This window comes from Rhinatrema bivittatum, chromosome 3 (genome assembly GCF_901001135.1).
Source record: "Rhinatrema bivittatum chromosome 3, aRhiBiv1.1, whole genome shotgun sequence".
NCBI classification, from domain to species: domain Eukaryota; kingdom Metazoa; phylum Chordata; class Amphibia; order Gymnophiona; family Rhinatrematidae; genus Rhinatrema; species Rhinatrema bivittatum.
Window position 1 is genome coordinate 4,424,784 of NC_042617.1, and position 21,769 is coordinate 4,446,552.

General features: G+C 52.2%; 1 protein-coding gene across 1 annotated transcript in view; it reads left to right on the forward strand.

The window, feature by feature from the left end:
* SLC22A7 (solute carrier family 22 member 7) overlaps positions 1-21,769 on the forward strand; it is a 103,554-nt gene that overhangs the window by 49,494 nt on the left and 32,291 nt on the right. The gene's annotated exons all lie outside the window — the stretch shown is intronic.

Sequence of the window (21,769 nt, forward strand, 5' to 3'; positions counted from 1 at the left end):
CACAACAGTCTTTCAGTGTATTTAGGAATAATGGTTCAATAAGTATTGGGGATTTTTTGGTTTTAGGTGTAGTGCAGATGGTATGTGTGACATAATGTAAGCATGGGGTGAATGGAGGGTAAGGTATTCTTGTGACCGGTCTTTGACGGCTTTGCCCCGCCTACCTTACTCTTCTTGCAGCTCCTCCCACTCACCTTGGACTACTGGCTGCCGCGGCGTCTGTCTGCCGAGGTCTCCGGCGTCCTCGGACCGGCTTTGGTGCTGCCTCCCGCCATGCTCCTCCAAGGTACCATAGGGCGCGCATGTGCACGCCACCCTCATCTTTATTTCCTCGTTGACGCAAACCTCAGGGGCGTCCCCCTGAGATGACGTCACGCTGCCCGGATATTTAAGCCTACAACTTTTGCTAGCTAGTGAGTTAGCAGCAACTCGGATTCTACGGATGGGATTCGCTCTTCGTACCGAAGTTGCTCTGCCACTCCAGCGATATCTGGAACTCTTATTGCTAACGGGGCACCCGCTCCTCGGGGGCCTCTTCTGCTTCTTTCAGGTGCTATCAGGAGACCGGCACTCGCTCCTCGAGGGCCCATGTTCCCTGAGTCGCTGCCTGCATCTTCAAACCTTTCTACTTGGAAGATTTCACTAACAGTTTCCATCTGTGAGTACAACTACCATCTATTCCACATCACTGCTTCCCTGGCACCAGGTACTCACTCCTCGAGGGCCTGCCCTCTGTTCCGATGCCAGACCTCTTGTCTAGTGGCATCACTGTTACTGCTACGTGAGTACAATACAACTGAGTCTCTCTGCTCTAAGGCATCAGGTACTCGCTCCTTGAGGTCCTGCCCTCTGTTCCAGTGCCAGACCTCTCGTCTAGTGGCATCACTGTTACTGCTACGTGAGTACAATACAACTGAGTCTCTGCTCTAAGGGATCAGGTACTCGCTCCTCGAGGGCCTGCCCTCTGTTCCGATGCCAGACCTCTCGTCTAGTGGAATCTCTGTGTGAGTACAATACCACTGAGTCTCCCTGCTCTAAGGGATCATGTACTCGCTCCTCGAGGGCCTGCCCTCTGTTCCAGTGCCAGACCTCTCGTCTAGTGGAATCGCTGTGTGAGTACAATACCACTGAGTCTCCCTGCTCTAAGGGATCAGGTACTCGCTCCTCGAGGGCCTGCCCTCTGTTCCAGTGCCAGACCTCTCGTCTAGTGGAATCGCTGTGTGAGTACAATACCACTGAGTCTCCCTGCTCTAAGGGATCAGGTACTCGCTCCTCGAGGGCCTGCCCTCTGTTCCAGTGCCAGACCTCTTGTCTAGTGGAATCGCTGTGTGAGTACAATACCACTGAGTCTCCCTGCTCTAAGGGATCAGGTACTCGCTCCTCGAGGGCCTGCCCTCTGTTCCAGTGCCAGACCTCTTGTCTAGTGGAATCGCTGTGTGAGTACAATACCACTGAGTCTCCCTGCTCTAAGGGATCAGGTACTCGCTCCTCGAGGGCCTGCCCTCTGTTCCGATGCCAGACCTCTCGTCTAGTGGAATCGCTGTGTGAGTACAATACCACTGAGTCTCCCTGCTCTAAGGGATCAGGTACTCGCTCCTCGAGGGCCTGCCCTCTGTTCCAGTGCCAGACCTCTCGTCTAGTGGAACCGCTGTGTGAGTACAATACCACTGAGTCTCTCTGCTCTAAGGGATCAGGTACTCGCTCCTCGAGGGCCTGCCCTCTGTTCCAGTGCCAGACCTCTTGTCTAGTGGAATCGCTGTGTGAGTACAATACCACTGAGTCTCTCTGCTCTAAGGGATCAGGTACTCGCTCCTCGAGGGCCTGCCCTCTGTTCCAGTGCCAGATCTCTCATCTAGTGGAATCGCTGTGTGAGTACAATACCACTGAGTCTCCCTGCTCTAAGGGATCAGGTACTCGCTCCTCGAGGGCCTGCCCTCTGTTCCAGTGCCAGAACCTCTTGTCTAGTGGAATCGCTGTGTGAGTACAATACCACTGAGTCTCTCTGCTCTAAGGGATCAGGTACTCGCTCCTCGAGGGCCTGCCCTCTGTCCCAGTGCCAGACCTCTCGTCTAGTGGAACCGCTGTGTGAGTACAATACCACTGAGTCTCCCTGCTCTAAGGGATCAGGTACTCGCTCCTCGAGGGCCTGCCCTCTGTTCCCAGTGCCAGACCTCTAGTCTAGTGGAATCGCTGTGTGAGTACAATACCACTGAGTCTCTCTGCTCTAAGGGATCAGGTACTCGCTCCTCGAGGGCCTGCCCTCTGTTCCAGTGCCAGACCTCTCGTCTAGTGGAATCGCTGTGTGAGTACAATACCACTGAGTCTCTCTGCTCTAGGGATCAGGGTACTCGCTCCTCGAGGGCCTGCCCTCTGTTCCAGTGCCAGATCTCTCGTCTAGTGGAACCGCTGTGTGAGTACAATACCACTGAGTCTCCCTGCTCTAAGGGATCAGGTACTCGCTCCTCGAGGGCCTGCCCTCTGTTCCAGTGCCAGACCTCTCGTCTAGTGGAATCACTGTGTGAGTACAATACCACTGAGTCTCTCTGCTCTAAGGGATCAGGTACTCGCTCCTCGAGGGCCTGCCCTCTGTTCCAGTGCCAGACCCCTCATCTAGTGGAATCGCTGTGTGAGTACAATACCACTGAGTCTCCCTGCTCTAAGGGATCAGGTACTCGCTCCTCGAGGGCCTGCCCTCTGTTCCAGCGCCAGACCTCTCGTCTAGTGGAATCGCTGTGTGAGTACAATACCACTGAGTCTGTTCTAAGGGATCAGGTACTCGCTCCTCGAGGGCCTGCCCTCTGTTCCAGTGCCAGACCTCTCGTCTAGTGGAATCACTGTTTGAGTACAATACCACTGAGTCTCCCTGCTCTAAGGGATCAGGTACTCGCTCCTCGAGGGCCTGCCCTCTGTTCCAGTGCCAGATCTCTCATCTAGTGGAATCGCTGTGTGAGTACAATACCACTGAGTCTCTCTGCTCTAAGGGATCAGGTACTCGCTCCTCGAGGGCCTGCCCTCTGTTCCAGTGCCAGATCTCTCGTCTAGTGGAACCGCTGTGTGAGTACAATACCACTGAGTCTCCCTGGTCTAAGGGATCAGGTACTCGCTCCTCGAGGGCCTGCCCTCTGTCCCAGTGCCAGACCTCTCGTCTAGTGGAACCGCTGTGTGAGTACAATACCACGGAGTCTCTCTGCTCTAAGGCATCAGGTACTCGCTCCTCCAGGGCCTGCCCTCTGTTCCAGTGCCAGACCTCTCGTCTAGTGGAACCGCTGTGTGAGTACAATACCACTGAGTCTCCTTGCTCTAAGGGGTCAGGTACTCGCTCCTCGAGGTCCTGCCCTCTGTTCCAGTGCCAGACCTCTCGTCTAGTGGAACCGCTGTGTGAGTACAATACCACGGAGTCTCTCTGCTCTAAGGCATCAGGTACTCGCTCCTCCAGGGCCTGCCCTCTGTTCCAGTGCCAGACCTCTCGTCTAGTGGAATCGCTGTGTGAGTGCAATACCACTGAGTCTCCCTGCTCTAAGGGATCAGGTACTCGCTCCTCGAGGGCCTGCCCTCTGTTCCAGTGCCAGACCTCTTGTCTAGTGGAATCGCTGTGTGAGTACAATACCACTGAGTCTCCCTGCTCTAAGGGATCAGGTACTCGCTCCTCGAGGGCCTGCCCTCTGTTCCAGTGCCAGACCTCTCGTCTAGTGGAACCGCTGTGTGAGTACAATACCACTGAGTCTCCCTGCTCTAAGGGATCAGGTACTCGCTCCTCGAGGGCCTGCCCTCTGTTCCAGTGCCAGACCTCTCGTCTAGTGGAATCGCTGTGTGAGTACAATACCACTGAGTCTCCCTGCTCTAAGGGATCAGGTACTCGCTCCTCGAGGGCCTGCCCTCTGTTCCAGTGCCAGACCTCTCGTCTAGTGGAACCGCTGTGTGAGTACAATACCACTGAGTCTCCCTGCTCTAAGGGATCAGGTACTCGCTCCTCGAGGGCCTGCCCTCTGTTCCAGTGCCAGACCTCTCGTCTAGTGGAACCGCTGTGTGAGTACAATACCACTGAGTCTCCCTGCTCTAAGGGATCAGGTACTCGCTCCTCGAGGGCCTGCCCTCTGTTCCAGTGCCAGACCTCTCGTCTAGTGGAATCGCTGTGTGAGTACAATACCACTGAGTCTCCCTGCTCTAAGGGATCAGGTACTCGCTCCTCGAGGGCCTGCCCTCTGTTCCAGTGCCAGACCTCTCGTCTAGTGGAATCGCTGTGTGAGTACAATACCACTGAGTCTCTCTGCTCTAAGGGATCAGGTACTCGCTCCTCGAGGGCCTGCCCTCTGTTCCAGTGCCAGACCTCTTGTCTAGTGGAATCTCTGTGTGAGTACAATACCACTGAGTCTCCCTGCTCTAAGGGATCAGGTACTCGCTCCTCGAGGGCCTGCCCTCTGTTCCAGTGCCAGACCTCTCGTCTAGTGGAATCGCTGTGTGAGTACAATACCACTGAGTCTCCCTGCTCTAAGGGATCAGGTACTCGCTCCTCGAGGGCCTGCCCTCTGTTCCAGTGCCAGACCTCTCGTCTAGTGGAATCGCTGTGTGAGTACAATACCACTGAGTCTCCCTGCTCTAAGGGATCAGGTACTCGCTCCTCGAGGGCCTGCCCTCTGTTCTAGTGCCAGACCTCTCATCTAGTGGAATCGCTGTGTGAGTACAATACCACTGAGTCTCCCTGCTCTAAGGGATCAGGTACTCGCTCCTCGAGGGCCTGCCCTCTGTTCCAGTGCCAGACCTCTCGTCTAGTGGAACCGCTGTGTGAGTACAATACCACTGAGTCTCCCTGCTCTAAGGGATCAGGTACTCGCTCCTCGAGGGCCTGCCCTCTGTTCCAGTGCCAGACCTCTTGTCTAGTGGAATCGCTGTGTGAGTACAATACCACTGAGTCTCTCTGCTCTAAGGGATCAGGTTCTCGCTCCTCGAGGGCCTGCCCTCTGTTCCAGTGCCAGACCTCTCGTCTAGTGGAATCGCTGTGTGAGTACAATACCACTGAGTCTCCCTGCTCTAAGGGATCAGGTACTCGCTCCTCGAGGGCCTGCCCTCTGTTCCAGTGCCAGACCTCTCGTCTAGTGGAATCGCTGTGTGAGTACAATACCACTGAGTCTCCCTGCTCTAAGGGATCAGGTACTCGCTCCTCGAGGGCCTGCCCTCTGTTCCAGTGCCAGACCTCTCGTCTAGTTGAATCGCTGTGTGAGTACAATACCACTGAGTCTCCCTGCTCTAAGGGATCAGGTACTCGCTCCTCGGGGGTCTGCCCTCTGTCCCAGTGCCAGACCTCTCATCTAGTGGAATCGCTGTGTGAGTACAATACCACTGAGTCTCCCTGCTCTAAGGGATCAGGTACTCGCTCCTCGAGGGCCTGCCCTCTGTTCCAGTGCCAGACCTCTCGTCTAGTGGAACCGCTGTGTGAGTACAATACCACTGAGTCTCCCTGCTCTAAGGGATCAGGTACTCGCTCCTCGAGGGCCTGCCCTCTGTTCCAGTGCCAGACCTCTCGTCTAGTGGAATCGCTGTGTGAGTACAATACCACTGAGTCTCCCTGCTCTAAGGGATCAGGTACTCGCTCCTCGAGGGCCTGCCCTCTGTTCCAGTGCCAGACCTCTTGTCTAGTGGAATCGCTGTGTGAGTGCAATACCACTGAGTCTCCCTGCTCTAAGGGATCAGGTACTCGCTCCTCGAGGGCCTGCCCTCTGTTCCAGTGCCAGACCTCTCGTCTAGTGGAATCGCTGTGTGAGTGCAATACCACTGAGTCTCCCTGCTCTAAGGGATCAGGTACTCGCTCCTCGAGGGCCTGCCCTCTGTTCCAGTGCCAGACCTCTTGTCTAGTGGAACCGCTGTGTGAGTACAATACCACTGAGTCTCCCTGCTCTAAGGGATCAGGTACTCGCTCCTCGAGGGCCTGCCCTCTGTTCCAGTGCCAGACCTCTTGTCTAGTGGAACCGCTGTGTGAGTGCAATACCACTGAGTCTCCCTGCTCTAAGGGATCAGGTACTCGCTCCTCGAGGGCCTGCCCTCTGTTCCAGTGCCAGACCTCTTGTCTAGTGGAACCGCTGTGTGAGTACAATACCACTGAGTCTCTCTGCTCTAAGGGATCAGGTACTCGCTCCTCGAGGGCCTGCCCTCTGTTCCAGTGCCAGACCTCTCGTCTAGTGGAACCGCTGTGTGAGTGCAATACCACTGAGTCTCCCTGCTCTAAGGGATCAGGTACTCGCTCCTCGAGGGCCTGCCCTCTGTTCCAGTGCCAGACCTCTCGTCTAGTGGAATCGCTGTGTGAGTACAATACCACTGAGTCTCCCTGCTCTAAGGGATCAGGTACTCGCTCCTCGAGGGCCTGCCCTCTGTTCCAGTGCCAGACCTCTCGTCTAGTGGAATCGCTGTGTGAGTACAATACCACTGAGTCTCCCTGCTCTAAGGGATCAGGTACTCGCTCCTCGAGGCTCTGCCCTCTGTTCCAGTGCCAGACCTCTCGTCTAGTGGAATCGCTGTGTGAGTACAATACCACTGAGTCTCCCTGCTCTAAGGGATCAGGTACTCGCTCCTCGGGGGTCTGCCCTCTGTCCCAGTGCCAGACCTCTCATCTAGTGGAATCGCTGTGTGAGTACAATACCACTGAGTCTCCCTGCTCTAAGGGATCAGGTACTCGCTCCTCGAGGGCCTGCCCTCTGTTCCAGTGCCAGACCTCTTGTCTAGTGGAATCGCTGTGTGAGTACAATACCACTGAGTCTCCCTGCTCTAAGGGATCAGGTACTCGCTCCTCGAGGGCCTGCCCTCTGTTCCGGTGCCAGACCTCTCGTCTAGTGGAATCGCTGTGTGAGTACAATACCACGGAGTCTCCCTGCTCTAAGGGATCAGGTACTCGCTCCTCGAGGGCCTGCCCTCTGTTCCAGTGCCAGACCTCTCGTCTAGTGGAATCGCTGTGTGAGTACAATACCACTGAGTCTCCCTGCTCTAAGGGATCAGGTACTCGCTCCTCGAGGGCCTGCCCTCTGTTCCAGTGCCAGACCTCTCGTCTAGTGGAATCGCTGTGTGAGTACAATACCACTGAGTCTCTGCTCTAAGGGATCAGGTACTCGCTCCTCGAGGGCCTGCCCTCTGTTCCAGTGCCAGACCTCTCGTCTAGTGGAATCGCTGTGTGAGTACAATACCACTGAGTCTCCCTGCTCTAAGGGATCAGGTACTCGCTCCTCGAGGGCCTGCCCTCTGTTCCAGTGCCAGACCTCTCGTCTAGTGGAATCGCTGTGTGAGTACAATACCAAGGAGTCTCCCTGCTCTAAGGGATCAGGTACTCGCTCCTCGAGGGCCTGCCCTCTGTTCCAGTGCCAGACCTCTCGTCTAGTGGAACCGCTGTGTTAGTACAATACCACTGAGTCTCCCTGCTCTAAGGGGTCAGGTACTCGCTCCTCGAGGGCCTGCCCTCTGTTCCAGTGCCAGACCTCTCGTCTAGTGGAATCGCTGTGTGAGTACAATACCACTGAGTCTCCCTGCTCTAAGGGATCAGGTACTCGCTCCTCGGGGGTCTGCCCTCTGCTCCGGTGCCAGACCTCTCGTCTAGTGGAATCGCTGTGTGAGTACAATACCACTGAGTCTCCCTGCTCTAAGGGATCAGGTACTCGCTCCTCGAGGGCCTGCCCTCTGTTCCGGTGCCAGACCTCTCGTCTAGTGGAATCGCTGTGTGAGTACAATACCACTGAGTCTCCCTGCTCTAAGGGATCAGGTACTCGCTCCTCGAGGGCCTGCTCTCTGTTCCAGTGCCAGACCTCTCGTCTAGTGGAATCGCTGTGTGAGTACAATACCACTGAGTCTCTCTGCTCTAAGGGATCAGGTACTCGCTCCTCAAGGGCCTGCCCTCTGTTCCAGTGCCAGACCTCTCGTCTAGTGGAACCGCTGTGTGAGTACAATACCACTGAGTCTCTCTGCTCTAAGGGATCAGGTACTCGCTCCTCGAGGGCCTGCCCTCTGTTCCAGTGCCAGACCTCTCGTCTAGTGGAATCGCTGTGTGAGTACAATACCACTGAGTCTCCCTGCTCTAAGGGATCAGGTACTCGCTCCTCGAGGGCCTGCCCTCTGTTCCAGTGCCAGACCTCTCGTCTAGTGGAATCACTGTGTGAGTACAATACCACTGAGTCTCTCTGCTCTAAGGGATCAGGTACTCGCTCCTCGAGGGCCTGCCCTCTGTTCCAGTGCCAGACCTCTCGTCTAGTGGAATCGCTGTGTGAGTACAATACCACTGAGTCTCCCTGCTCTAAGGGATCAGGTACTCGCTCCTCGAGGGCCTGCCCTCTGTTCCAGTGCCAGACCTCTAGTCTAGTGGAATCGCTGTGTGAGTACAATACCACTGAGTCTCTCTGCTCTAAGGGATCAGGTACTCGCTCCTCAAGGGCCTGCCCTCTGTTCCAGTGCCAGACCTCTCGTCTAGTGGAATCGCTGTGTGAGTACAATACCACGGAGTCTCCCTGCTCTAAGGGATCAGGTACTCGCTCCTCGAGGGCCTGCCCTCTGTTCCGGTGCCAGACCTCTCGTCTAGTGGAATCGCTGTGTGAGTACAATACCACTGAGTCTCCCTGCTCTAAGGGATCAGGTACTCGCTCCTCGAGGGCCTGCTCTCTGTTCCAGTGCCAGACCTCTCGTCTAGTGGAATCGCTGTGTGAGTACAATACCACTGAGTCTCTCTGCTCTAAGGGATCAGGTACTCGCTCCTCGAGGGCCTGCCCTCTGTTCCAGTGCCAGACCTCTCGTCTAGTGGAACCGCTGTGTGAGTACAATACCACTGAGTCTCTCTGCTCTAAGGGATCAGGTACTCGCTCCTCGAGGGCCTGCCCTCTGTTCCAGTGCCAGACCTCTCGTCTAGTGGAATCGCTGTGTGAGTACAATACCACTGAGTCTCCCTGCTCTAAGGGATCAGGTACTCGCTCCTCGAGGGCCTGCCCTCTGTTCCAGTGCCAGACCTCTCGTCTAGTGGAATCACTGTGTGAGTACAATACCACTGAGTCTCTCTGCTCTAAGGGATCAGGTACTCGCTCCTCGAGGGCCTGCCCTCTGTTCCAGTGCCAGACCTCTCGTCTAGTGGAATCGCTGTGTGAGTACAATACCACTGAGTCTCCCTGCTCTAAGGGATCAGGTACTCGCTCCTCGAGGGCCTGCCCTCTGTTCCAGTGCCAGACCTCTCGTCTAGTGGAATCGCTGTGTGAGTACAATACCACTGAGTCTCTCTGCTCTAAGGGATCAGGTACTCGCTCCTCGAGGTCCTGCCCTCTGTTCCAGTGCCAGACCTCTCGTCTAGTGGAATCGCTGTGTGAGTACAATACCACTGAGTCTCCCTGCTCTAAGGGATCAGGTACTCGCTCCTCGAGGGCCTGCTCTCTGTTCCAGTGCCAGACCTCTCGTCTAGTGGAATCGCTGTGTGAGTACAATACCACTGAGTCTCCCTGCTCTAAGGGATCAGGTACTCGCTCCTCGAGGGCCTGCCCTCTGTTCCAGTGCCAGACCTCTTGTCTAGTGGAATCACTGTGTGAGTACAATACCACTGAGTCTCTCTGCTCTAAGGGATCAGGTACTCGCTCCTCGAGGGCCTGCCCTCTGTTCCAGTGCCAGACCTCTCGTCTAGTGGAATCGCTGTGTGAGTACAATACCACTGAGTCTCCCTGCTCTAAGGGATCAGGTACTCGCTCCTCGAGGGCCTGCCCTCTGTTCCAGTGCCAGACCTCTCGTCTAGTGCAATCGCTGTGTGAGTACAATACCACTGAGTCTCCCTGCTCTAAGGGATCAGGTACTCGCTCCTCGAGGGCCTGCCCTCTGTTCCAGTGCCAGACCTCTCGTCTAGTGCAATCGCTGTGTGAGTACAATACCACTGAGTCTCTGCTCTAAGGGATCAGGTACTCGCTCCTCGAGGGCCCATGTTCCCTGAGTCGCTGCCTGCATCTTCAAACCTTTCTACTTGGATAACTTCACTAACAGTTTCCATCTGTGAGTACAACTTCCATCTATTCCACAGTACTGCTTCCCTGGAACCAGGTACTCGCTCCTCGAGGCCCTGCCCTCTGTTCCAGTGCCAGACCTCTCGTCTAGTGGAATCGCTGTGTGAGTGCAATACCACTGAGTCTCCCTGCTCTAAGGGATCAGGTACTCGCTCCTCGAGGGCCTGCCCTCTGTTCCAGTGCCAGACCTCTCGTCTAGTGGAACCGCTGTGTGAGTACAATACCACTGAGTCTCCCTGCTCTAAGGGATCAGGTACTCGCTCCTCGAGGGCCTGCCCTCTGTTCCAGTGCCAGACCTCTCGTCTAGTGGAATCGCTGTGTGAGTGCAATACCACTGAGTCTCCCTGCTCTAAGGGATCAGGTACTCGCTCCTCGAGGGCCTGCCCTCTGTTCCAGTGCCAGACCTCTCGTCTAGTGGAATCGCTGTGTGAGTGCAATACCACTGAGTCTCCCTGCTCTAAGGGATCAGGTACTCGCTCCTCGAGGCCCTGCCCTCTGTTCCAGTGCCAGACCTCTCGTCTAGTGGAATCGCTGTGTGAGTGCAATACCACTGAGTCTCCCTGCTCTAAGGGATCAGGTACTCGCTCCTCGAGGCCCTGCCCTCTGTCCCATTGCCAGACCTCTCGTCTAGTGGAATCGCTGTGTGAGTACAATACCACTGAGTCTCCCTGCTCTAAGGGATCAGGTACTCGCTCCTCGAGGCCCTGCCCTCTGTTCCAGTGCCAGACCTCTCGTCTAGTGGAATCGCTGTGTGAGTACAATACCACTGAGTCTCCCTGCTCTAAGGGATCAGGTACTCGCTCCTCGAGGGCCTGCCCTCTGTTCCAGTGCCAGACCTCTCGTCTAGTGGAATCGCTGTGTGAGTACAATACCACTGAGTCTCCCTGCTCTAAGGGATCAGGTACTCGCTCCTCGAGGGCCTGCCCTCTGTTCCAGTGCCAGACCTCTCGTCTAGTGGAACCGCTGTGTGAGTACAATACCACTGAGTCTCCCTGCTCTAAGGGATCAGGTACTCGCTCCTCGAGGGCCTGCCCTCTGTTCCAGCGCCAGACCTCTCGTCTAGTGGAATCGCTGTGTGAGTACAATACCACTGAGTCTCCCTGCTCTAAGGGATCAGGTACTCGCTCGAGGGCCTGCCCTCTGTTCCAGTGCCAGACCTCTTGTCTAGTGGAATCGCTGTGTGAGTACAATACCACTGAGTCTCCCTGCTCTAAGGGATCAGGTACTCGCTCCTCGAGGGCCTGCCCTCTGTTCCAGTGCCAGACCTCTCGTCTAGTGGAATCGCTGTGTGAGTACAATACCACTGAGTCTCCCTGCTCTAAGGGATCAGGTACTCGCTCCTCGAGGGCCTGCCCTCTGTTCCGGTGCCAGATCTCTCGTCTAGTGGAATCGCTGTGTGAGTACAATACCACGGAGTCTCTCTGCTCTAAGGGATCAGGTACTCGCTCCTCGAGGGCCTGCCCTCTGTTCCGGTGCCAGACCTCTCGTCTAGTGGAATCGCTGTGTGAGTACAATACCACTGAGTCTCCCTGCTCTAAGGGATCAGGTACTCGCTCCTCGAGGGCCTGCCCTCTGTTCCAGTGCCAGACCTCTTGTCTAGTGGAATCGCTGTGTGAGTGCAATACCACTGAGTCTCCCTGCTCTAAGGGATCAGGTACTCGCTCCTCGAGGGCCTGCCCTCTGTTCCAGTGCCAGACCTCTTGTCTAGTGGAATCTCTGTGTGAGTACAATACCACTGAGTCTCTCTGCTCTAAGGGGTCAGGTACTCGCTCCTCGAGGCTCTGCCCTCTGTTCCAGTGCCAGACCTCTCGTCTAGTGGAACCGCTGTGTGAGTACAATACCACTGAGTCTCTCTGCTCTAAGGGATCAGGTACTCGCTCCTCGAGGCTCTGCCCTCTGTTCCGGTGCCAGACCTCTCGTCTAGTGGAACCGCTGTGTGAGTACAATACCACTGAGTCTCTCTGCTCTAAGGGATCAGGTACTCGCTCCTCGAGGGCCTGCCCTCTGTTCCAGTGCCAGACCTTTCGTCTAGTGGAATCGCTGTGTGAGTACAATACCACTGAGTCTCCCTGCTCTAAGGGATCAAGTACTCGCTCCTCGAGGGCCTGCCCTCTGTTCCAGTGCCAGACCTCTTGTCTAGTGGAATCGCTGTGTGAGTACAATACCACTGAGTCTCCCTGCTCTAAGGGATCAGGTACTCGCTCCTCGAGGGCCTGCCCTCTGTTCCAGTGCCAGACCTCTCGTCTAGTGGAATCGCTGTGTGAGTACAATACCACTGAGTCTCCCTGCTCTAAGGGATCAGGTACTCGCTCCTCGAGGGCCTGCCCTCTGTTCCAGTGCCAGACCTCTTGTCTAGTGGAATCGCTGTGTGAGTACAATACCACTGAGTCTCCCTGCTCTAAGGGATCAGGTACTCTCTCCTCGAGGGCCTGCCCTCTGTTCCAGTGCCAGACCTCTCGTCTAGTGGAATCGCTGTGTGAGTACAATACCACTGAGTCTCCCTGCTCTAAGGGATCAGGTACTCGCTCCTCGAGGGCCTGCCCTCTGTTCCAGTGCCAGACCTCTCGTCTAGTGGAATCGCTGTGTGAGTACAATACCACTGAGTCTCCCTGCTCTAAGGGATCAGGTACTCGCTCCTCGAGGGCCTGCTCTCTGTTCCAGTGCCAGATCTCTTGTATAGTGGAATCGCTGTGTGAGTACAATACCACTGAGTCTCCCTGCTCTAAGGGATCAGGTACTCGCTCCTCGAGGGCCTGCTCTTCCTGCTTCAGAGCTTCTCCTATTCTACCTGGGACTCTGTATGTTTCTCTCTGTGTACTCATAACTCTCAGCCTCTTTCCACTACAGCACAGCCAAGCAGAGGTTCCAGCGTCTGGTGGGATACTCGCCCAGCCGGACTCAACATATACTACGCACTACTGCCACCTCTGGTGGTTTCCAAAACTGTTTAAATAAAGATTCATCTGTGTTTGTGTGTCCAGAGTCTAGCCTGACACCGTGGTCCCTCACGGGACTGCCCCCCGTGGGCGTGGTCAGCTGCCACAGTATCCAAGGATCCACCCAATCACCAATAACTATAACAGATTGCTAACTCCATGGATCCAACTCAGCTCAATGCCTTGCAGGTCATTCCAGGCCTGGCCCGGTGCATTGCTGAACAAGACACATTGGAGAAACTCACTACTGCGTTTCATCAGCTGCACGCACAGAAGAATCAAGGCTTTATTTCCAGAAATGAAGTAACTGTAAAGACTACTGTGCCTCTTGCTGCTCCAATACATTTCTCTGGGGAGATTCAGAGACATAGAGGCTTCTTAAACCAGTGTTGTATGCATTTTGCATTACAACCTTCTCACTTCCCTACAGCCTACGCCAAGACTACTTACATTCTATCTTATCTTGATGGAAGGGCCTTGTCTTGGGCCTCCACGCTGTGGGAACCAACAATCCTATACTCCAGGATATTGACAGATTTATGGATTTGTTCAAAACCGTTTTTGATGATCCTGCTCGACACACTGTTGCTGTTTCTGCTTTGGTGGACCTGAAGCGAGGCAACCGACCACTGGCTGATTTTGCTATAGAGTTCAAGACTCTTGCTAGCGAATTATTTTGGGACCCTAGATGCCTGAAAAACCTCTTCTTCAGAGGTTTGGATTCCTGCTTGAAGGACGAGCTGGCCGCTTGTGAGACACCTGACTCTCTGGATGAGCTAGTGGCCTTAGCTACTAGAATTGATCACCAGCTTCGTGATAAGGTGCAAGAACTCAAGCCTGGTAAAGGACCTGTTCAGAAAGAAGTTCGCGCTAAGCCTGCACTCAGGATGGTTCCTGTAATGCCTGTTGCCAGTGGTGAAGAACCAATGCAACTTGGTCGCAGTCACCTGACATCCAAAGAGAGAAGACTTCGGAAGAGGAATGGTTTATGCATGTATTGTGGACAAGCTGGTCATGCAGTCCAAACATGCCCCATCTGTCCGGGAAACGGACAGGCCTAAGTCCTGCGGGAGGCCTTATTACGCCCTCTCCTCTGCTTTCTCTACCTGTCTCTCTGATCTTTGGAATTCCTAACCCTTGCCCTGGTGAACTCAGGGGCAGGAGGTAATTTTATTCTAAGAAGACTTGTAGAACATTTGAGGATTCTCCTCACCACTTTGAAGATTCCACTACTCCTATCGTCTATTCACGGAGAGCCGTTACCGGGTGATGTTACCAGGTGAACTGTACCGGTAGTCCTCCGCACTGGAGCCCTCCAGACTGAGTCAATTCTCTTCTTTGAATTAGAGAAGACCATGCACCCTATCATTCTGGGGTTACCCTGGTTGCAGCTGCACATGCCACAATTCAATTGGGCTACATTGGAGCTCTCCCGTTGGGGCTCAGAATGTCATGGCAAATGCCTAAAGGAGGTTTCTCCTATTCTCTGTATGCCTACAACTCCAGTGATGCCAGGGCTGCTGCCTCAGTACTCATCATTCCATGATGTTTTCTCCAAAGAAGCTGCTGACATCCTTCCGCCACATAGATCTTATGACTGTGCCATAAGCCTGAAACCTAATGCTGAAAGCACCATTGATTATTTTATTATTTTACTCATAATTAAATATTAGTTTGAAACAGTATACACATACATGATTATCCCAATAATCAGGTAAATAGTAGCTCCAACCCACTTCTCATGTAGAGTATATTATTGAACTATGTAACCGTATAATATTGGCACACTTTGGATAACTTAAAAACCAGACATATTTCGTGCCTAGATGTAAATCGTTGTGACCGTACATTACTAAACGACGGTATAGAAAAGCTTTAAATAAATAAATAAATAAACAAACAAACAAACCTCCTAAGGGACGTGTCTACCCACTATCAGCGGTAGAGAACAAGGCCATGTCCAAGTACATCGAGGAAAACTTGCAAAAAGGTTTCGTTAGACCATCTAAGTCTTCTGCGGGAGCAGGCTTCTTCTTCATGGGGAAGAAGGATGGTACTCTGTGTCCTTGTATCGACTATCAAGGTCTGAATGAGATCACGATTAAAGACCGATACCCTTTATCTCTGATCTCAGAGCTGTTTGATCGACTTCAAGGAGCCAAGATATTCTCGAAACTTGACCTAAAGGGAGCCTATAACTAGGCTCTCATCCACGATGGCGACGAGTGGAAAGCAGCCTTCAACACTCGAGATGGCCATTTCGAATATTTGGTGATGCCCTTCAGCCTATGCAACGCTCCCGCTGTGTTTCAGAACATGATGAATGACATTCTGCGGGACCTGTTGTATAAAAATGTCGTTGTTTACCTAGATGACATCCTGATATTCTCACAGGATATGCCAACTCATCTAGCAGATGTCAAGCAAGTATTACTGAGACTTCGAGAACACCGCCTCTACGCCAAGCTGTCAAAGTACGAATTTCATAAAGATTCAGTGCCTTTCCTTGGCTATATCGTATCAAAACAAGGCTTCCAGATGGATCCTCAAAAATTAGAGAGTATCAAGAATTGGTCTCAACCTACCAGTCTGAAAGCTCTGAGATGATTTTTGGGGTTCACAAATTACTATAGAAGCTTTATAAAGAACTACTCTTCTTTAACTGTGCCCTTAACTGCAATCACACAGAAAGGGGCCAATGCTTCTAAATGGTCTGCGGAGGCCATTTCCGCGTTCGAGGATTTAAAGACTGCCTTTTCCACTGAGCCATGTCTATGTCACCTGGACCCCAATAAACCCTTCATTGTGGAGGTTTTAGTTTCTGTAATTCTAGAGTGAACCAAGGTTGTTTTTTCTTAAGGGCCTGGTTGATTACTATCGCCGACGGTGGGCATAATTTGTTGGCTATCGAATTTGTGATGTTGTGCCAGGAGGAGAGGGCTGCGTTGGGGTTAGAAAAGTCTAGGTTGTGAAGTTCTTTGGAGAGATGGGTGCTGAGGTCATCCATGGAGCATGGTTTCCTGAAATGGATGGTAGTTTGGGGGAGGGGGGGGGTCGGTTTTTCTTTCACTGTGAGTGTAGTAGATATCATCGAATGGTCAGATCAGGGAACTGGGATGCAGTCTGGAGGAGTAGTGTGTGTGAGGCCAGAGTTTATAAAAATAAGATCTAAGGTATGGCCAGCTTTATGGGTAGGCCTGTTAATGATTTGTTTAAAACCCATGGCCCTGAGTGAGGTCAGTATGGCTTCGCAATTGGGGGATGGCGGCGTCGCGTCAATGTGGAGGTTAAAGTCTCCCATGATAATAGCTGGGGAGTCCGTGTTTATGTATTTTGCAATGGATTCAACGAGGGGGGAGGCATCTGTGTCTAGTAGCCCAGGGGGAGAATAAATAAGAATGATTTGTAACTGATTGGATTTGAAAAGACCTATTTCTAATTTAGAGGCAGTCTTCACAGTCAAAGTTTTTTTTGGCAGCTAGTAGTAGGCCGCCTCCTCTTTTTTTTGTCTGGGAATTGAAAAAATATCATACAGGTGTATCGGTAGTTGGTTTATCAGGGTTTCAAGCACTCTGTTATGGATCTTGCTAAGGAGTAGCAATCTGTTATTGCTCTGCTCTTCCAGAGAGAAGGAGTAGCTACTGCTATGCTTGTTCCTGTAGAAAGATGAACCAGCAACCTGTATGATCCCCATGGAGAGATAGCTATCTGATATGGATCAGCTTCCACAGAGAGAGGAGTAATGGTCTGATGTGGGTTGGTTCCCACAGAGTGGCAGGTGATGATACCGCTCTATCAGTGTAGGAGTAACACTTAGTAGAAATAGTGAATCCCTGGGCCGATGGCAGATGACAGCGCCCTCAAGTGGAGATCCTGAGAAGGACCACCGGCTAGGCTGGAGTATTGAGACAAACACAGATAGTTATTTTATTAAACTGGAATTAGAACCACCAGAGATGGCAGTAGTGAGCTGATATGCCCAGCAGGACTGAAGTCCCGCTGATACTGAAACAACGATCTCTGGATTGCTGAGCTGTAAGGAGAGACTATAGGTAGTGAGTAGACAGGGTATGCTGGGCATAACCAGTGGTAGTAGATACACTCACAATTGTAGATCTCTGTAGTGTCTTCTGTATGCAACAGAGAGTCTTCAGTATACAGGACAAGGAGCCGCAGGCAAGTACTGGTTTCTGAAGGCAGTCTAAAATAGAACTCACAATAACTGTGTATGGGATGGCTTCTGGAATAGAAGAGAGGCTAGAAGAGAATTAGGAATGTAGGCCCTCGTGGAGCGAGTACCGGTTCCTATAGTTAATCTGTAATAGCAATGCATAAGATATAGGTATGCGATATCTTCTGAGAGAAAAAGAGTATGAGAAAGGAATTAGGAACATAGGCCCTCGTGGAGCGAGTACCAATTCATATCTGCAATCTGCAATGGTAACTTACAATCTCCGTACCTGCGATAACGTCTTAGACTGAAGGGAGCCTTAGCGATTAGGAACAATGGCCCTCATGGAGCGAGTACTGGTTTCTGTCTGAAATAGGACTGACTGTGTTCACGTCTGCGATCACCTCCAGGCAATAGGAGTCTTCTGAGTCTTCGGGAACGTAGGCCCTCGAGGAGCGAGTACCGGATCCCGTCCAACAAGCTGAAATCAAGAATAAGAGAGCGGAGCCCCCGAGGAGTGGGTACTCCTGGTAGTTTGAAAAGGCCGAGCAGTGGAGAAGATTTCCCCTTGCTGACTCGGAACGTAGTTGCAAGTAGCGTGGACTGCCGAAGCAAGTCCCATTGGAGTTCCTTGCTAACTCGCTTGAGGTTAGCAAACATAGACCTTTTAAATTGAAAATGGATGACGTCATTACGGGGGGACGCCCCCGAGGTTTGCGCCCTTGCTGGTACAAAGTCATCCGGAACATGGCGAATCCGTAGCGTCAAGCCAGCCCGGGGATACCGGGACCAAGAGGCGGAGAGAAGCCGCAGCTGCATTTGTCATTCTGAGCCGAAGGGAATCACCACAAAGGTAGAGAGGGTGGAGTGAGGGAGAGAATAGGCACGAACGCAACACTGGCTCGGCTTGTGGTGGCCTCCGATGGTGCAGGCAGGAGGGGCTAAGGTCACCACCTAGGAAATGTCTCAAAAACAGGTTTAGAACTTCCGGAGTTGAGAGCAGCGAGTGTGAGCCGCTTCAGTGATAGTGCAAAGGGGCACGCCAAGGGCGCGCGACGCCAGGCGCGGGGCACCTGCGGCCTGTTCTTAAAGGCCTGCTGTCGGAGCGCTTACGTCAGCGACAGAGGAGGTCCGGGGGTGACCCTTCCAGGTGAGGAGGCGGATCGCGGTGGAGGGCTGTGTTCTCGGTTTGCCCGTCGAGAGCTTCGGAGGGAGCTTTGGAGACCCTTTACCCCGGCGGGTATGCACTGGATCCGGAGGGCTCGAGGGGCTGCCGGCACGAGATGGCTTGTAGGCAATTCAAGATGGCTTGTAGGGTGGTGTATTGCAAGGTGGCTTGCAATACAAGATGGCTTGTAGGCAATTCTCTTGCCAATCAAGCTCTGTGGCTAAGGTTAGGAATTCCACTGTATATTCCGAGAGGGTCCTTGCCCCTTGACGAAGGTGGAGTAGACTGTGGCTGGCGAAAGCCGTCTGACCAGGATCTCCAAAGGTCTGATTGAAGAGAGTAAGAAACTCAGACATCTTGGAGAGGATCAGAGCGTTCCCATAAGGGAGAGGCCCATGCCAGGGCCTTCCCTTCCAACCAGGACAGAATGAAGGTGACCTTCGTGTTCTCCTTCAAAAACAAGGAAAGCTGGAGAGCAAATTGCATAAAACATTTGTTAAGAAAACCACGACAGGAGCATGGGTCTCCATTATATCTAGGAGGTGCAGGAAGTGCCAGAGTTGCTCCAGGAAGCATAATGGCTGGGAGGCCCACAGGATTGGCCATATCAGTCTCTTGAAGCTGGGAGCATAATTCCTCCACAGAGGAAGCCAGAGTCTCCAATGCTTGGTGGTGTTGCTTTACAGTAGCAGCCAATCCTGGTAGGGCCCTGGAGACAGGAGATTCTGCCAAGTCCATGGCCTTGGCAACCTGTTGCGCTCGGGGGTGGACCCCTGGCCTATGGCAGTGCGGAGTCCAACCACAGGGGGCGGAGCACAAGAGGAGGCAGAGGCAGTGTTGATTTTCACCACTGGAAGCCAGCGGTCCCCCCCGGGAGGAGCCTGCAGGGACCTGGGCTGCTGGGACTTAGGTGGGCCTTGCAGGGTCTCCTGGGAGTGTCAGAGTCCAGCATGCCCAGAGAGGCAGGAAGAGCGCTATTGGGTTTGAGGCTAGAAACAGGTTGGAGCTAGGCGAACCAGAAGAGCGTTGGTGATGACAAGGCTAGGGACAGAGCCAGAATCAAGCAAGGTGAGACGGGCAAGGTCAAAGTCCAGGAATCAGTCCGAGGAGTGGTCAACGAAGCAAGGGTCAAGATCCAGAAGTCAGACAAGGTCAAGAACAGGCGGCAGGTAGGCAGACGAGTCAGGAACAAGCTTGATCTTTGGCAGGAGGGCAGACTAGTCAGGAACAAGCTGAGGTTTTTACCAGAAAGTCAGTCCAAGGTAAGAGCAGGGAAACAAACAACGAACACAGGAACAAGCAGGCAAGGAAGCAGGTACAAGCAGGAATGGAACTGGAACAGAAGGATCCTAGAACGAGACTAGGAACAGGCAAGCAGGAACACGAGCAAGGGCAATCTCAGGAACAAACCGACCCGATTGCCAAGGCACGGAAGTGAGGTCAGGAACTTCCTTTTAACCTCCCTTCAATCAGGATAGGCCGCAAAACTAGGACCAGACCTCGAACCCATAACAGGGCAGCTGGTCCGCGCGCACGTGCGTAGGGGCGTGGCTGGCTGTTGAGACACCGAGGCCCGGCGTGAGGCTGGTGTGCGAGTGAGGCCCAGTAACCGCTGCTGCGGGACGCCGGGGCCTAGCCGGGCTTGCGAGAGCCTCGAGGGAGACAGGACCAAAGGTGAGCTTGATTTACAAGCGGTATATAAAATTAGAATAAATAATAATAATACATTTGTCTCCCTCAGTTTCACCAGATATTCTTCCCTGTGCTCCTCTTTTTGGGATCCTTTGTACTTCTTGAATGCTGTCCTTTTTGTTTTATCAGCCACCTCCTTTGAGAACAAGATAGGTTTCTTATTCCTTTTACTTTTGTTAATTTTTCTAACATATAGATTTCTTGCTTTTGTAATTGCTCCTTTTAGTTTGGCCTCTGTTGTTCCACCTCACTCATTTCCTTCCAGTCTTCCAGTTCTACCTTGAGCCCCTTGCAGGGCATCCATTCTCTCTCTCTACTTCTGGTAGATTCCGCAGAAGGGATCCTCCAGTCTACATCTGGCAGATTAAAGTCTCCAACAATCACCACTTCTCCCTTCTTTTCCAACTTTTGGATGTGTTCGACCAGATCTCTGTCCAGTTCTTCTGTTTGAGTCGGAGGCCTGCAGACCACACCAGTAAAAATGGATGCACCATCTTCTTTTTTTAGGACGACCCATAATGATTCTTCTCTACCCTACATTCCTTGCAGCTCAGTTGCTTGGATATTGTTTTTGATATAAAGAGCTATTCCTCCCCCTTTTCTGTCCTCTCTGTCCTATCTTAAGAAGTAATAACCCGGTATGGCTGAATCCCAATCATGAGACTCTGTGAACCAGGTCTCTGTAACAGCAACGATGTCCAAGTCCGCCTCCACCATTAGGACCTGCAGGTCTGGGATTTTATTGTCCGAACTATACCATGCACCATCTTAAAAAGAGAAGATGGTGCTTCCATTATTACTGGTGTGATCTACAATGGTAAATAAATACCAAAAAGGGATGAAACAGGTATTACATAGACAAGAAAGAAATAAAATACCTGTATAAATTATTAGAATATTTATTAAAACTACAAAAAACATTAACATACAAATATATAATACAAAATGTATCTTATACAATCACATCTTAAATATAAGAAATACATAAACTTCATTAATACATTGTATCACTCATATGCCTCCATGGTTCAGGACATACATTGAAATATTGTGACAATTATAAAAACCACAGACAATGTAAAATACCTGAGTCTCAATGGAATCATATCCAATATCCAAATTCTCAAATATACCCCTGTCTTAATCCTTTTATGTACCCATGTTGAGACTTAGGTATTTTACCTTGTCTGTGCCATGGGGCCTGATGAGGTTCATCCCAGGATACTGAGGGAGCGCAGAGATGTGCTGGCAGCTTCGCTGCGTGACCTGTTCAATAGATCCCTAGAAATGGGAGTGGTGCCGAGGGATTGGAGAAGAGCGGTGGTGGTCCCACTTCAAGTGTGATAGAGAGGAGGCTGGAAACTACAGGCCACATAGCCTCACCTCGGTGGTAGGAAAATTAAAGGAGACTGCTGAAGGAAAGGAGAGTGAATTATCTACAGTCAGGAGGATTGCTAGACCCAAGGCAACATGGATTCACCAGGGGAAGGTCTTAAACAAATCCAATTGATTTTTTTGATTGGGTGACTAAAGAATTGGATGGAGGAAGAGCACTCAATGTCATCTATTTGGATTTCAGCAAATCTTTTGATATGGTCCCGCATAGGAGGCTTGTGAATAAAACAAGAAACTTGGGAGTGAGCACTAAGGTGGTGGTGTGGATAACAAACTGGTTGACTGACAGAAGACAGCGTGTTATCCTTCCAGATTGTCCTCTAGTATTGCTCTGTTTCATCTACCTTCTTGAGTTATTTTATGTTTATAAACATTTCTATTTTGAATATCAGATATATTCTTAATGTAC